This window comes from Ceratotherium simum, chromosome X, assembly GCF_057802395.1.
Source record: "Ceratotherium simum simum isolate JZ-2026a chromosome X, ASM5780239v1, whole genome shotgun sequence".
NCBI lineage: Eukaryota > Metazoa > Chordata > Mammalia > Perissodactyla > Rhinocerotidae > Ceratotherium > Ceratotherium simum.
This window is the reverse complement of record NC_141940.1, coordinates 111,084,775-111,101,801: the sequence shown is the minus strand read 5'-3', so window position 1 is coordinate 111,101,801 and position 17,027 is coordinate 111,084,775. Positions and strand designations below refer to the sequence as shown.

General features: G+C 37.1%; 1 long non-coding RNA gene across 1 annotated transcript in view; it reads right to left on the bottom strand.

Moving 5' to 3' along the window:
* The window catches only part of LOC147911992 (uncharacterized), a 73,919-nt gene extending 57,115 nt beyond the window's left edge, over positions 1–16,804 (bottom strand). Inside the window, exons 1-3 of the long non-coding RNA XR_015550461.1 lie at positions 16,574–16,804; positions 11,774–11,877; positions 493–603 (exon numbers count right to left, since the gene is read on the bottom strand). This is a non-coding gene — a long non-coding RNA (uncharacterized LOC147911992). The remainder of the gene's footprint in view (positions 1–492; positions 604–11,773; positions 11,878–16,573) is intronic.
* Positions 16,805–17,027: the final 223 nt, after the last annotated feature.

Genomic DNA, 17,027 nt, shown 5'->3' with positions numbered 1-17,027 from the left:
GGGATATTTTGGGTCACAAGCCTATCTGTGAGATATAAAACTGTAGTTCATTTTTCCCATAGTCATATCTGCACACTGGTGCCTTTGGGGGAAACTTTTGTACCAGCCTGTGGACATGCTATGGTTCTGGTTGATCTTCTGGCCTTCTCCTTTGCTGCAGAACTGAGAGCACTTTAGGTCACCTTCCCTGCATAGCGCTGATGCCCTGGAGGCCCCATCTGGTCACTAGCCTGGCTGCCCCTGGGATTCCTGAGATCCTTAGGGACACAAGACTGCCTGCATGGTGGGGAACTGAGGCTCCTTTTGTTTACATCTTTTCCTCCTGTGATGCCCCGGGGGGACCCTCCAAACCTCACCTGCCCAGTGAGCTGCCCAGCTATGGTTCTGGAATCCTCAGGCCACCTGCCTTCCTCCTTGTTGGAGAACCAAAGGTACTTCGGGCCATTTTCCTTTAGATGCAGTGGTGCCCTGGTGACCCTTTGGTTTTCTTACCTGCTCTGTGCCATGTACTGCGGTTCCCCTGTTCCTTCTGACCATCAGGCTTCCCCCTTGCTGGGGAATGAAGAACACTTTCAGCCATCTTTCCTGTAGCATGCCGACGCCCTGTAAAATTTTACCGAGAATGTAAAATGGTGTAGCCACTGTCAAAAACAGTTTGGAAGTTCCTCAAAACGTTAAGCATAAGGTTACCGTATGATTTAGCAATTCTGCTCTTAGGTATATACCCAAGAGAACTGAAAACATGTCCACAAATAAAACTTGCACACATTACTTACTATAGGCCAAAAGTGGAAATGACCCAAATGAAAACAACTGATGAATGAATGAACAAAATATAGTGTTAGCCATACAATGGATATTATTCAGCCATCAAAAGGAATGAAATACTGACACATGCTACATCATGGATGAACCTTGGAGACTTTATGCTAAGTGAAAGAATCCAGACACAAAAGAACAAATATTGTATAATTCCATTTATGGTAAAGTCCAGAAAAGGCAAATCTATACAGACAGACAGTGGAATAGTAATTGCTAGGGCATGAGGGGAGGGGAGAATTTGGAGATATAAAATTTCTTTTAGAGGTGATGGGAATATTCTGGAATTAGATAGTGGTGATGGTTGCCAACATTGTGAATATCCAAAAAACCCCACTCAATTGTACAGTTTAAAATGGTTAAAATGGTGAAGTTTATCTTGTTTGGATTTTTATCATAATAAAAAATAAAAATATATGTTTATTCCAAGGTCCCAGCTGAGAAATCTGATGTTGTAAATAGCTTTCTAAGTGATTTTAATGGAGATATTCCATGGACTAGTGTTTGAGAGTCAGAGTGAAAAACTATGGATCCTAGGATAATTGTTTGCAACTTACTTTCTAAAAAGAAAAATTGCTACTTACCAAGGGCACACAAGTCACTTTTTCAAAGATGTGAGTGAAACATAATGATTTTCACAAGATCATTATGGAATTCTTTTTTAAGAGGATTTTATAGAATTGAACTCCTCACGGTGCCAGGGATCCCTGTGGAACAGTGTGCAGTGCAGTCCACTGATGCGCTCCCAGTGACCACCTGGCAAAGCAATATTGGATGCGTGCTCTTTGTGTGCAGGACTAAAATCAATCCTACCGTAGTTTCTTCCCTGATGAGAAACTAAATGAAGCACTAATGGAATAAAGCAGGAGAAAGCCAAAAGAGAACAGGGTTAATGAATACCTTTGCAAATCCTCCTCTACAACCCTGGGCTTGGCCTCTGAGCATCAACTCTTCCAAAAGTGCTCATTCTGAGAGATTACTTCAAAGTCATAGCTGTAATCAGATAATGAGATCGTGCAACTGAAGTTCCCATGGTTTATGTCAACAAAAGAGGTGTTATCCCTGCAACTTCAATTGCCAAAGGGACTGCATTTGGATTATAAAATAAACATTCCTGAATTATCAGTATAAGAAAATGGACTCAAGTACTGGCTAAATCTGTTAATATATTAATACATGGTTAAAGTAAATTTACAGCAAGTAAAATTATGTTTTTATTCCCCCATTTTATTTCATTTGATAGGACAAAAAAATGGTTCTCCAATTGTTTCACTTGTCATATTGTTTTAAGCCCTATTTTGTTGATCTTTAGTACCCATGTATTGTGGCCCAATTTTTCTCTTAATTTATTTGGGTATTTATAGAATGCTTAATGTGTCCTCAGCTTTGGGGATATGAAGACAAAAACAAAACAAAACAACCAAAAAAATAATTCCTGTTTCCAATAAACTGCCACAGAGTAATAGGAAAGCATGGAAGGTGGTGGCGAATTAAGAGATGGGATCGTTTACTTTTCCACTTTTAGAGAAATTTCTCAATAATGTTGTTTTTATAAACCTTGGTTTTGAGATAGTAGTTTTAAAATGTATATTCTAAAGTTTAAAACACTTTCTTGCCACTGCTTCCCACTCCACCCAGATTGTATGGACAGGTCTATGTGGGTACTGCAGAGAGGAGTCTGTTTCTGTCCTAAAAATGGATTTAGTGCTCTCTCTCTCTCTTTTTGGCTGCAGGAGCAGCAAGGGGATAGGCAGAAACCTATTTTCAATAATTTTACCTAAGTTTCCCATTTTTTAGCTGGTCTTTCTATTTGCCAGCCATAGTTATGCTAATCACTGTAATTTTAGGGAATGCAACCTCTTAGGCCTATGGTGAGAAAAATGCTGCAAAAAAATTGTCCTTTGATGTTTAATAAGGCCACCACCCATTTTTTCTTATGGATTTTCTCCCCTCAAGACTAGTTATGCAGTAGCACAAGGTTCTCTGCCTCTTTGCAGAGAATACCCAAAACCAATACTGCACATTAACTAACACCTTAAAGAAGATACTAACATAGAGACTATTAACAATACAATACAAGAATAACCTACTATAGTAAAGCAAGGCTTATCTTAGGAATGCAGAAATATAAGGACATGCCTTAATATAATTATGTCGATAATATAATAACTGCAGTAAGGCATTTGCTAAAATTGAACATTTAAAGATATTTCTTAAAAGGAATGGAAGGCTTTCCCATTAATATATATATAATTAATAGTCCTTATCATAAACCTGTCATCATTATTGTCAATAGCAGATCTCTAGAGGAAGTCACTGTAAACTCAGGAACAATAACAACAAACATATACATTGATTGTTTTTATATAGTAGCATTTTGGAAACTTTTATTAATGTAGTAAGTCATGTAAAAGAAATAGGAGTAAAAGAAAATAATACACAAAATTATTATTTTGAGATGACTTGATTATACTCCTAGAAATCCAAGGAATTCAGCTAAAAATAACAATCTCTAGCCTTAATGAAATCTTAATCATAGTAACAGTATATGATAAATACTCAGAAGTCAATAGTACTCTGTGCATTCATTATAAAGAGAAATAAAACATAATTTTAAAAAGATCCATTCAATAGAAATATAATGCCTTTAAAAGCAGAAGGAATAAACACAAGAAAAGATGTGTAGACGTTGAATAAATAAAACTGCAAAATTTTATTGGTACACTGGAAAGAGGACCCAAATAAATGGAAAATTGTGACATATTACCAGAAGGAAAGACCAAATATTTTCTCATTGTTCTCTCCAAATTATGTTTTAGATTACCTGGAATTCAATTCTTAATCTTAAATGATTTTTTTTCTGGAAATTGACAATTTTATTCTGGAGTTTAACTTTGAGAACAAATAGCTAACCTTTGTAAAGATACATTTGGAAATATTAATCTTCACAAAGGGGTGCAGAGCTCCAGAAATGGTAATTACCTGGGTAAATATAGACGATTTTAAAATTTAAATCACAATTTAAATTTTTATTTAAATCTTTTAAAAAGTAAATTAACTATTTTTCATAGAATTTCCATATAATCCAGCAACTCCACTTCTAGGTATATACCCAAAAGAATTTAAAGTAGAAACTCAGATATCTGTACACCAATGTTCATAGCAGCATTATTCACAATAGCCAAAAGTTGGGAACAACCCAAATGTCCATTGTCAGGTGAGTGGATGGACAACATATGGTATATCCATATAATGGAGTATTATTCAACCTTAAAGAGGAACCAAATTCTGATTCATGTTACAACATGGATGAATCTTAAAGACATTATGCTAAGTGAAATAAGCCAGACACAAAAAAAGACAAATATTGTATGATTCCACTTATATGAGGAATCTAGAGTAGTCAAATTCATAGAGACGGAAAGCAGAATAGTGGTTGCCAGGAGCTGGGGAGTGGGGCAATGGAAAGTTATTGTTTAATGGGTACAGAGTTTCAGTTTGGGATGATAAAAAATTTCTGGAGTTGGATAGTGGTGATTATTGCACAACAATGTGAATGTACTTAATGCCACTGAATTGTACACTTAAAAATGGTTAAGACATTATCTACTACTTAATGAAGGAAATCATACGGTATTTGACCTTCTCCCTCTGACTTATTTCACTTTGCATTATACCCTCAATGTCCATCCCTGTTGTTACAAATGGCTGGATTTCATCGTTTCTTATGGCTGAGTAGTATTCCATTGTGTATATATACCACAGCTTCTTTATCCATTCGTCCCTTGATGGGCACTTAGGTTGCTTCCAAGTCTTGGCTATTGTGAATAACGCTGCAATGAACACAGGGGTGCATGTACCTTTACAAATTGGTGTAATTAGTATTTTGGTGGTGAACATGATGCAATCTATGCAGAAATAGAAGTACAATGATGTACACCTGAAATTTTTACGTCATAAACCAATGTTACTGCAGTAAACAAAAAATTAAAAAAAAATGGTTAAGATAGTAAATTTGATGTTATGCATATTTTACCACAATAAAAAGATAATTAACTGTTTGAAAAATAATAACACACATGCAGACCTGGAGGGGATAAATATAAGTATACTATGGTAAGATTTCTACTATATGTGCAGTTGTATACAGTTATATGTGAGTGGTAGACAGTTGAAAGTAAACAGATAAGTTAAAGATCTATACTATAAACCCTACAGCAATCACTAAAATAAGAAAACAGAGTTACAAGCTAATAATCTAACAAAGGAGATAAATTGGAATAAGAAATATTCAATTAATCCAAAAAAAAATAGAAAAAGGAAAAAGAGAACAAAGAATAGTTTGGAAAAATAGAAAACAAATAGTAAGATCATAGGCTTCAATCTAACCATATCAATAATTATTTTAAATTTAAAAGTTTTAATTGCTCCAAATAAAAGAGATTGTTAGAGTGGATAAAAATTCAAAAGTCCACAGGAAACTTACTGTAAATATAGATACAGAAAGGTTAAGTAAAAGAATGGAAAAGTATACCATGCTAATGCTACTCCAATAAAACTTGAGTGGCTATATTAATATCAAATATTTCAGAGGAAAGAATTTTATCATGGAAAATAATGATTATTTCATAATGGTAACAGGGTCAGTTCATCAAGAGAACATTATCATTCTAAACTTTTATATATAGATGGCAAATAAGCAGATGAAAAGATGCTCAACATCATTAATTATCAGGGAGATGCAAATTAAAGCCACAGTGAGATATCATTACACACTCACTAAGAATGGCTAAAATTAAAAAGACTGATCATACTATGTGTTAGTGAGGATGTGGATGAACTGGAACTCACACTGCTGATGGGAATATAATATGAGACAACCGCTTTGGAAAAGAGTTTGACAGTTTCTTAAAAAGTTAAACACACACTAATGATATGATTCAGCCATTCCACCCTTAAATATTTAGCTAGGAGAAGTGAAAGCATATGTCCATACAAATACTCGTACATGAATGTTCATAACAGCTTTATTTGTAATGGCCAAAAACACGAAATGAACCAAATGTCCATCGACAGAAGAATGCATAAACAATTTGGGGTATGCCCATCCAGTGGAATGCTACTCAGCAATAAAATGAATGAACTATTGATACACACTACAGCACGGATGAATCTCAAAATACTTATGCTGAGTGAAATAAGCCAGACCAAAAGGGTACATTCTGTATGATTACATGTATACAGAATTCCGAAAAATACAATCTATAGTGGTTGGTGGTTGCCTGGGGATGAGAGGAAGGGGCTGTGAAGGGCAAGAGGGACAAGAGGGAGAGAATGCAAAAGAGCACAAGGAAACTTTTAGGGGGAGATGGATATCTTCAGTATTTTGATTATGGTGGTGGTACATTTTTAAGTAGGTGCATTTATTGTATGTCAACTATACCTCAATAAAGCTATTAAAATATATAGAAATATTGTATATAAATATAAATAATCATTTTATATCTTTAAGATGTGTTGGAGAGGATGTGGAGAGAAGGGAACTCTCATACACTGCTGGTGGGAGTGCAAACTGGTGCAGCCACTATGGAAAACAGTGTGGAGAGTCCTCAAAAAATCAAGGATAGAACTACCATATGATCCAGCCATCCCACTGCTGGGTATTTATCCAAAGAACTTGAAAACACCAATGCATAAAGATACATGCACCCCTGTGTTCATTGCAGCATTATTCACAATAGCCAAGACTTGGAAGCAACCTAAGTGCCCATCAAGGGACGAATGGATAAAGAGGATGTGGTATATATACACAATGGAATACTACTCAGCCATAAGAAATCCAGCCATTTGTGACAACATGGATGGACATTGAGGGTATTATGCAAAGTGAAATAAGTCAGAGGGAGAAGGTCAAATACTGTATGATTTCCTTCATTAAGTAGTAGATAATAACAACAATAAACAAACACATAGAGACAGAGATTGGATTGGTGGTTACCAGAGGGGAAGGGGGGAAGGAGGAGGGCGAAAGGGATAATTCGGCACATGTGTGTGGTGATGGGTTGCAATTAGTATTTGAGTGGTGAACATGATGTAATCTATACAGAAATAGAAGTATAATGATGTACACCTGAAATTTATACAATGTTATAAACCAATGTTACTGCAATAAACAAAAAATTTAAAAAAAAAAGATAGGAAAAGAAGGATAGTCAAATAAAATTGAGATAATTCATTAGCAAATGGACAATAAAATGAACATATACGTCACACTAAATATTAATGAAAAGTTTTATATAAATAAGCTCCTAATATAAATAAAGAAACAAAATCTAACAAACATAGAATGGAAAGAAATTGAATTGAATTAATCATTTATCAAAAATTTTGCAGAGGATGCTGACTTTCTAAGTATAAGAGAGATAGAAATAGTCACAAAGAAAAATATGGACAAATAATTCTGTATATTATATACAAAAGAAAATAAGCCATCTGGGAAAAATATTTGTAGCAAAAATGCCTGAGGGTGAACATCTCTAATCTATAAAGGGTACAAACAAATGGATCAATTCTAAGATCAACAAATAAACAGGAAAAAGATGTGAACAGACAATTCACAAAAGAGAAAATTCAAAAAGTAAATGTTCAATAAAAAAGTGGTAACATTTTTCACTCACTTAATTAGTAAAGCCTTAAAACTGAATGCTGGTAAGTATATGTTAAATCTGATACCCCTCTATATTAGTGCTGCTTTGAATATTACTATAAACATTATAGAATGTAACAGCTTTAGTTTTTAAGAACTATAAAAGTATTCAAATCTTTCGGTATAGTAATTTTCCTTCTGGGACTAATAATCCCAGAAATAATCCAAATTCTGGAAAATTCTTATGCATTAATATATTTTTCAAATAACAATGAAAATTAAAAACAGCCCAAGAGGTAAAATAGGAGACTTGCTAATTAAATTAGGGTATAACTGCTCACTGGCATATTTTATAGGCATTAAAGAAAACACAGACACTATATAGCAATATGGAAAGGCATATAATGCTAGGTTTTAAAAGCATGATATTAAATTTTATGCACTCTATGGTTAAAATAATGTAAATATTTTAATGCACTAAATGCAAAAGATAAATATAAAACTGATAGCAGTAGATTGGTAGCTGATTTTTCTATTTTTTTAACTTTAGTGTTCTTACATTATTTTTATATTTAAAAATTAAAAACAGTTCATGACAAACTATTTTACAGTAAGTGAGATATAAATACCAAGAATCTTTGAAAAACATTTATGGGTAAGTAGCAAGATAAACATGAGAGCTTTTAGTGTGCAAGGTGAGCATTTTGGGGTTAATTTTCTGGAACTCGTTTTCTTCCTAGGTACATTGATCTCTAAAGGCCCTCTACATCTCAGATTTTATGATTCTCAGTGCTCCATCAATACTAATTAAGTTAAACTGAGTTTCCACTGATTTTCTTTGTCTATTTCTGGACTACAAAATGCTAAACCAATCAGTTTATACAAATGGATCCAACTGATCACTTCAGTGAAAAAAATCAAAGTGCTAATTGTGCATTATATTGCTTCAAAGAAAGCTAAATGGATCTTGTTCTTTAAGGGATTCTTTCACTCTGGTTAAACCTTGGGGTGAGGTATAGGTACTGATGAGGATCTGGCTGTTCCTAAAAGATTAAAAATGAACTCTTTGGATCTTTCAGAGCCACCCTTCATTGCAAATCACACTGATTAGTAATCCTATTATAACTCTGGAGGGCTCAGATGCAAAGAATTATAAGAGCTTTGCTTAGTGTACTCCTTATTAACCCTCAGAATGGCTTTCTTCGACCTTCCTTTCCAAAATAGCCAACCCTCTGGTATAACGCCACATCTCATAATCTTATTTTATTTTTTCACAGCACTTATTACTATATGAAGTTATTTTATTAATTTGTTCACTCTTTTATTTATCTTTACTCACAAGATCTTATCTGTCTCATTGACTGAAATATCCCCTGGGTCAAGAACCCTACATAGTACATAGAAGGTGTTCAATTAATAATTGTTGAATGAATGAATGAATGAATTTGACACCAGTAACGGTGAAGAACCAGCCATAACAGAGCTGAATGAATGAACGAATTTGACACCAGTAATGGTAAGGAACCAGCCATAATATGCTGAATGGGAATGATTCAGTAACCTACCATCCAGGACAAGATGAAGGTCAGGCAAGACTCACTCAAGACTGGACTTGGGACCAAAGAGGGAAGCCCGATGCGATGAAAAAATCCCAATCCTCATTGTGGAAAATGGTTGGCGTCAGGGTAGTCAACGAGATGGTCTGGTGCATAATGAGAAATCTATATTATTCTGTGATCAAGCAGTAGGGTGAAGAGGTCAGGTAATTTGATGATCACAATTCTTGGGTTCATTTTGGAAGCTCTCAGGAACCACCAAAACTTAGAGGTAGGTGAGGGTTGGCATCTCTCCTACAACTTGGTAATAAAAGAAAGTCTCAGACCAAATCCTGCTACACACACAGACATTTATTAACAAGCAGGCAATAAGAGCCATATAATCCCAAACTAAAGAAATCCTAGAATTCTGTTCTTTCTGGTGCTCCATAAGTAACTTGCATAAAATGTTCACCTGAGACAAATACATACTATTGTAGTGGCGGGATTGACTTAGCATCCACTATAAAGAGGTGATCAGGAATCTTCCAGAACAACAACTGGGTTCTGGGTTTAGGGTGAAACATGTACCAAAACTAATGGTAAATGTCAAGGGCTTGCTAGATTCTCATACCTTGTTTACTCAAAGATGGGTAGTATCTTTAAGTTATTTTAGCCAATAAACACATCTTGAATACCACCAATTTCACCTATGAGAGCCCAATTCTAACATCTCTTAAGCCTAATTAGAAAGCTATAAATTTCACCAATGAAAATCCAGTTCTACCATTGATTATGCTAATTAGCAAAACTTTTAGTGTTGATGGGAGATAAATATAGTGGAGACATTTGTAGTAGCCATCCTTGGAATGGTCTTTCTTATTAATTGTTACCTCACCATTCCTGGGATATGGACTCCTGATTAGGATCACTGATCGCTCCTAAGGGTAGATGAAAACTGACACATTTGCGTCAGGCAGTCCATGCTGAAGTATTTTACAGACATCATAAATGGTATTTCTGTTCATAACCAGGAGGGCCTTAACTAGTGAGCTAGGGGTATAGTAAGGAAGCATACTGGAGGAAATGCTGAAAGATTTAAGGCCATAAGAACCAAGCAGGGATCCAAGACAGGCAACAATTTCATGTCAGGGCAGAAATCTAGCCAGGTGACGGAGCAGTCCATAGAGGGGGCACTAGTATGAGTGGGTCCTACCTAGAAAAGGGAAAAAAAAGGCAGAGGTGACACATTAAATCAAGAGCAACATGGATAAGCAAGACTTCTCTCCTGGGGCATAAAATCTTTACTCTGTTCTTGGCACTGGAGAGCCTGAAGAGTCCTGGAAGTCAACAATTGTGTGAAACCACGATTTAATTGCAAGTCTCACTGCCTTATGGGGGGAATGAAGAGAAACGATAAGGTCTGAAGTTCCTCGAGCCTGTGTGTATGTGTACAGGAATATACTCTTATCTGGAGTCCAAGTTACCAATCATATTTCATTGTAATTCTTTTCCTTTGTAATGCTATATAATTTATTTTATCAATTTAAAAGCATTCTGAGATGTGTCCACAAGCTGCCAAAAGATTTCATAGCATAAAAAATGTTAAGAACTCCTGGATATGTGTGTGTGTGTGTGTGTGTGTGTGTGTGTGTATGTGTGTGTTGGAAGACCTTTATGAGGACTCGGAAGTTGAGTGAAGCTAAACCTATAGGCAGGGTAGGGGTGGTCATCAGAAGACCCATCAATATGGAACAGGGGGAGATGAAGCAGGTGTTGGAGTATGAGGCAGGAGACAGTCTCACCATTTATATCCAAATTAAATCAGGTAAAATTTAATCATAAGGAGAAAAGCTGCCATAAAAGGCTAACATCCATTAATGGAGATGTATAGAAGAGGATGGATTGTATATATATGAACCCCATCTAACAAAGCAGCTCATCCTCTTCTTTTAGAGTTCACATCCCAAAACTGTGTCTTAGAAGCTGACTTATAGACATAGATTCAAGTGTAAGTAGTTTATTTAGGGTGCGATGCCAGGAGACACAGTAGTAGAATGGGGAAGTGAAACAAAGAGTGGAATACAATACAACAATAAAGTTGTATTATTATTATTGTGGGCAACTGGAGCTTAATCTCACGAGGACCTCAGAGTTATCCCACCTGAGGAACAAGGGCACTGAGATATTTATTAACCAACTTCTGTCAGTCACTGGTCAAAGGCTATTCTTGTAGGGAGGCATTTATTTCTTGGCATTTCTGGCCTCATGTTTGTATGGGGGAGTAGAAGTGCTGAGGAGTTTAAGGCAAGAGAAAGCCCAAGGACAAAGATAGGCAGATGCTGGCAGTTGGCAGGGCACTGAAATATATGGGCTGAGGGGATACGAGTGTGCTGGTGGGGGTGAGGGGATCTGCCATACTTGATAAGTAACAGTTGCAATTAACTACATAATAGGGTATCTGAAGTCAGATTAACAGGGAATTCAGGTTTTTCGTGCCCTCTCTCCTTGTTTCAGCTTTCTTAACCATTACTGTGATCCTCCTCTTTGGTGGCAAAGAAAAAAAGGAGGTAGAGAGTCAAAAATTTATTCTCCAAAATGATTTTTGTAGTTCCGAGTCTGAGCAGTATATCCTTGGCTGTTACCAGAAGTAAACATTGAGGCTGTCCCCAAAGACAGCAGCACTATTTGTCTTCATTACCAGTGGGGGTATAGTGTGAGTGGAATTAATTGAAGGTTGAACATTTAAGGCACTTAGAGAGCCACTTCTTACCAGTGAGAGGAGGGAGAATCTTCTATTCAGCTCAAAGCTCACACTGTTCTCCATCCTCTTGGATGACTCAGGAGAATGGACCTTTTCAAAGGCATTAATGGGGCCTGTGGAAAGAAAAATGGTTTTAAAAGCATGATGAAATTAAAAAGAAAACAAAACAAAACTCCTGGCATCTGTTCCCTGAAACATCATCCAACTCCTACAATAAGTGCATCAAGCACAGCGTTTCACTTGGGAATGCTCGTGGTCCTGGCATTCTTCCCTTCTTGAAACTAGAAAGAACCATCTCTATGCCTAGGTCATTGAATAATATAGTTTACGTTGCTACTACTGACATTGATTTTTGCCCTGACCACAAAGTGTTGTGAGAAAGAGCCAGATTTCTGTGAAAAGCCACAAAGACTTGAATTTTGGAAGGGGCAAGTTTCTCTTTTCTTTAAAGGATACTTTATTATTATTCCTCAAACTGCTCTTTTCTGGGCAAGTGCATGAAGCCTAGAAAACATTTTAAAGCCGTAATTAGAGAGGGCTAGTCCATGCTAAATGGACTATGATAAGACTCTTGCTGTAGCTGGGCCTCCAAAGTTTTAATCAGGTCAGAAGAAAAGGAATTAACCCTTTATAATCTGAAAATTGGGTTTTGAAATTGATTTTTGCCTTTAAAATTTTTGTCTTCAAGACTATACAGAAAAGTCTTTAGAACCCATTATGGGCTCAGAAGTAAGGTTTCTTGTGAATGTGTGTGTCTATGCATTTCTATTGACCTCTTTCCAGTCAAGAATCACTAGGGAGAAAAACATTTTAACTAGAAATGGCAGTGATGATTCACAAATGCAAATAGAGATTTTTTTCTCACTAAGTAATTGAAATATTTTTATAGTAATCACTGAAACTCTTCTTTCGGATCTAGAGGTCAGAGTTGACCTGCTATTATTCCTTAATCTAATGCATCTCTGTAGGAAAGTACCTAGTATTTTCATAGGGTCTTTGCTTTGAAATGATGAGAAGACTTGCCATTTTGAAGAAGAAAAGTCACTGACAATTTATTGGAGATGAGATAGGCTTCATTTATCTGGGTGATGATGCCAAAATGAAGAGAAGTCACTTGGTAACTGAGAATAAGTTTGCTTATCTGTAACATGATGGCTTCTCTGAGGTCCTTTCCTCCATTACAACCAGCGTTCTGTCTGTATCATGTACCTTTGCATTTATCTCCTGGTGTATAGGCTAGTCAGAGGAGAAAGGGAGGCTCTGAGAAAGAAGAAGAGAAATGAAAGTAGAAATGAGGAATATTTTACTCCCTTCTTCTGGAAAGTGTTTTGTTAGCTCAGCTCTGATTTACAGTAAAAAAAGGGAAGCTAGTCTACTTCATTATTTCTTTTACACCCAAGAAGGCTGTATAAACATTGTTTCTCAGGCTTATAAAGGACAATGAAGAGAAAAATGTCTCTATTGCTATCTCATTTCCCTCAACGGCTGAAATATTTTCTCTAGGACTCCAGACCAGCATACGAATGGGAAGTTAAGAAGAAGAAGTATTTGGATTGGGGTACCAGCAACTTTGCTGCAGGGACTAGACATGCAGGGACATGCCTCTCCTTTCCCTCATTTCCTCAAAAAGTAGAGGGCTGGACATTGAAGACCAAAATACCAGTGTACTGCATTAGCATGGTAATGATTCAGCTGATTGGGCCAACACATGTTTCTTCCAATAGACTAGGAAGGTACTTTTGGTTTCAGGCCTACTAGTTAAACCATTTTCTCTTTTTATTAACTCTATGTCATAAGATTCTATGCAAAGGTCCTTAAATTAGTTGCACATAAACACAAATGCCTCTTTAACATGGATTTCTTACTTACAAGTAAAATTTTGGTGGGTATAAGCCCACAGATTGTTTTGAAAGAGTTACATAAAGGGAATTGGGCACAGCTGAGAGTTGCTCACTACTTCAACAACAGAGAGACTATTAGTCAACTTTTATCATATTTTCAGAACCCCCAGAGAAATGTAATTTTAAATATTGGGTCCTTAATGAAGACCAAGTTATTCAATATTAAAACTCAACACAGTTGAAAATAGTACCGCATTAAGGTTTTAAAACTGTCAGCCTTGATTCTTTTTAATTTGAATTGGATTTTTTTCAGTATATTAGCTATATATTATGCAAACAACCTTATCATTAATATTCACTCAATATGATGCCTCTCATGTAACCAGATGCTAGCAGAGCAGTATCTCTGTAGAACTGAACACTCTCTGAATTAAGAAAATTGTCCATAATGAGTCTAGCTACATTGCAGATAAAATGTATCCCCACCTCACATGGCCTTAGCATTTACAGGAAAATTCATTAAATTAGCCCAAGAAAGAAAGACAAAAGGGCACATTTCTCTTCATTGATGGAAATCATAGATTTTTTTTTTAAACTGAGCCTCTAGTTGCCAGGGATGGATGGGATCCCACTTTCTAAACGTCTATACATCGGAGACAGAATTGATAGTCTTATTAGTCTGTCCTTTGTGTACTTAAAACATCCCAAGTCTCTGGTGCTAAAAGATTTATACATCATTTTATATTTATAACTCATTTCTATTCATTACTCTTCAGAGTGGCTCCAAGAAGGCTGTTCTGGTACTGGCCCCAGGTTTCAGAGAGGACAATAGCTGCTGAGAGATGATGTGATGGGATGGAAGCCTACAAATCCCAGTAGTAGGATTATAACTGAGTTTTTATTGTCTCTTAGAATATGTGATCAGAAGTGAAAGAGAAGGTTTGGAGATTCAGAGAATTTTTCTCAGATTGGATAAATTCCCCCAAACCTTGGTAGCTAGCACCTTATCCACTATTGCTAGATCCTTAGAAGGCTACACTTGCCCTTAGAGGTCTCCTTGGGGCTATGTGTTGTGGCTACTAAATTAGGGGAATAGGTAGAGGGAGATGGTTGCTATTTACCAAGCCTGAACTTTCTCTCCATATCATCATTCTCTGACACCATATATTTAAAGATGGAAAGAAAAGGTCAATGTAATAATATAATGTTAAGAGTTATCCATCAGTAAACAAAATGTAACTGTGTGATTTTCATCCACTCTTAAGTAAGAAGAAACAAGTGGGCACTATGTTACACTGATTATTCTAAAACTTACTATGCTGGAAATTTCACAGCAAAGGAAAAAACCATCACCACTTCTTTGTGTAAGAATGGCTTTGCTCCCATGTATGTGCTCTTGGGAGCAATACACCATGAAATTGTCTTGGAATTGTTTTTAAAAATATTTTTTATGAAGATACTTTTCTGTAAAGTTTTTTTAAAAATTTAATTGTGGTAAAATACACATAACAAAAAATTTACTATTTTAACCGTTTTTAAGTGTACAGTTCAGTAGTGTCAAGTAAATTCACGTTGTTGTGCAACGAATCTCCAGAACTCTTCCTCTTGGAAAACTGAAACTCTATACCCATTAAACACTAACTCCCCATTCCCATCTCCTCCCAGCCCCTGACAACCACCATTCTATTTTCTTTTTCTATGAATTTGACTACTCTATGTACTTCATATAAGTGGAATCATGCAGTATTTGTTTTTTTGTGACTGACATTTCACTGAGCATAATGTCCTTAAGTTTCATTCATGGTGTAACGTGTCAGAATTTCCTTACTTTTTAAGGCTGAAAAATAATCCATTGTATGTTTATCCCACATTTTGTGTATCCATTCATCTATAAATGGACAGTTGGGTTACTTCTACCTTTTGGCTATTGTAAATAATACTGTTATGAACAAGGATGTACAAATATCTCTTCAAGACTCTGCTTTCAATTGTTTTGGGTATATACTCAGGAGTGGAATTGCTGGATCATATGGTAATTCCATTTTTAGTTTTTTGAGAAACTGCAATACTGTTTTCCATAGTGGCTGTACCATTTTACATTCCTACCAACAGTGCACAAGGGTTCCAATTTCTCCACACCCTCACTAATATTTGTTATTTACTGTTTTTTTGGATAGTAGTCACTCTAATGGGTGTGAGGTGGTCTCTCATTGTGGTTTTGATTTGCATTTCCCTAATGATTAGTTATGTTGAGCATCTTTTCATGTGCTTGTTGGATTTTGTATATCTTCTTTGGAGAAATATCTATTCTAGTCCTTTGCCTGTTGTAAAAAAGTCCTTTGTTGTTGTTGAATTGAGTTGAGTTTTGTGAAGTTTTAAAGTAAAAGTATCCCATGATCAAAAAGTTTGGAAAACTCTGATTGTTTTATCACCTTCTTTAAGATTTGCAGTACCTGAGGGGTGTAGGTCAAGATGGCGGCGTAGGCAGACTCTGAACTCACCTCCTCCCGTGGACACAGCCAATTTACAACTACTCGTGGAAAAATTACCCCTGAAACAGAACTGAAAACTGGATAAGAGGAACTCCTGCAACAACGGACAATCCTAACTGGGGTAGAAGAGGCAGAGACCCCCTTCCGGAGAGGAAAAACGCTGCCTTCACAAGACGCCAGCTTTATGGCCGCCGGGAGCAGCTCACAGGTACGCACCCTCCCTGGAGGCACGGGGTCCTGAGCCGGGGAGCGCCCCCGCTGTGGGCATTTTGTGGACCCAGCACAATCGACACCAGCGGCATAATATCTGACTGTGCCTGCTACTAAAGCACTGGGGAGTACCCCCAGAAAACCCAGTTCACAAAGAAACTAAAACTGGCTCTTAAAGGGCACGCGCACAAACTCACCCGTTCCAGAAAGCATCCTAAAATCACCAGAAAGAAAGGTGCACAGTGCTTTCGTGAAAAGAGACTCACCTAATAGGCCCTGAGTGCATCTCGGTGAGGGGTGAGACCTCTCCAGGGACTGGGACATTGGCGGCGGCCATTGTTGTGGCCTGGTGTGAGCATGCTGACACAGACGCCATTGGAGTTCTCCCTGAGGCCTGCTAGCCCAGGGTCTGCTCCACCCACTAGAGCACCGATTTAATCAAGCTCAGCCAGGGCAGGCAGCCCACCCTAGAGACTGGCCCCACCCAACAACAAGCCCTCAGGCAACGTGTGGGCCTGCATAGATTGGTGACTGGATTCTCTGTGGCCTGGCAACTGAGCCGACTTGAGCGGGCAGGGTGTGCACAAGGAGCGGGTGGAGAGTGTGGGGCTGTGGCGGAGTGTGTGGGGCTCCCGCCATGGTGAGACTGGGTCCGCTTGGGGAGGTCGGGGCGCTCACAGGGGGCAGGACTGTATTGACTGTGTGTGTGGACCTGTGGGC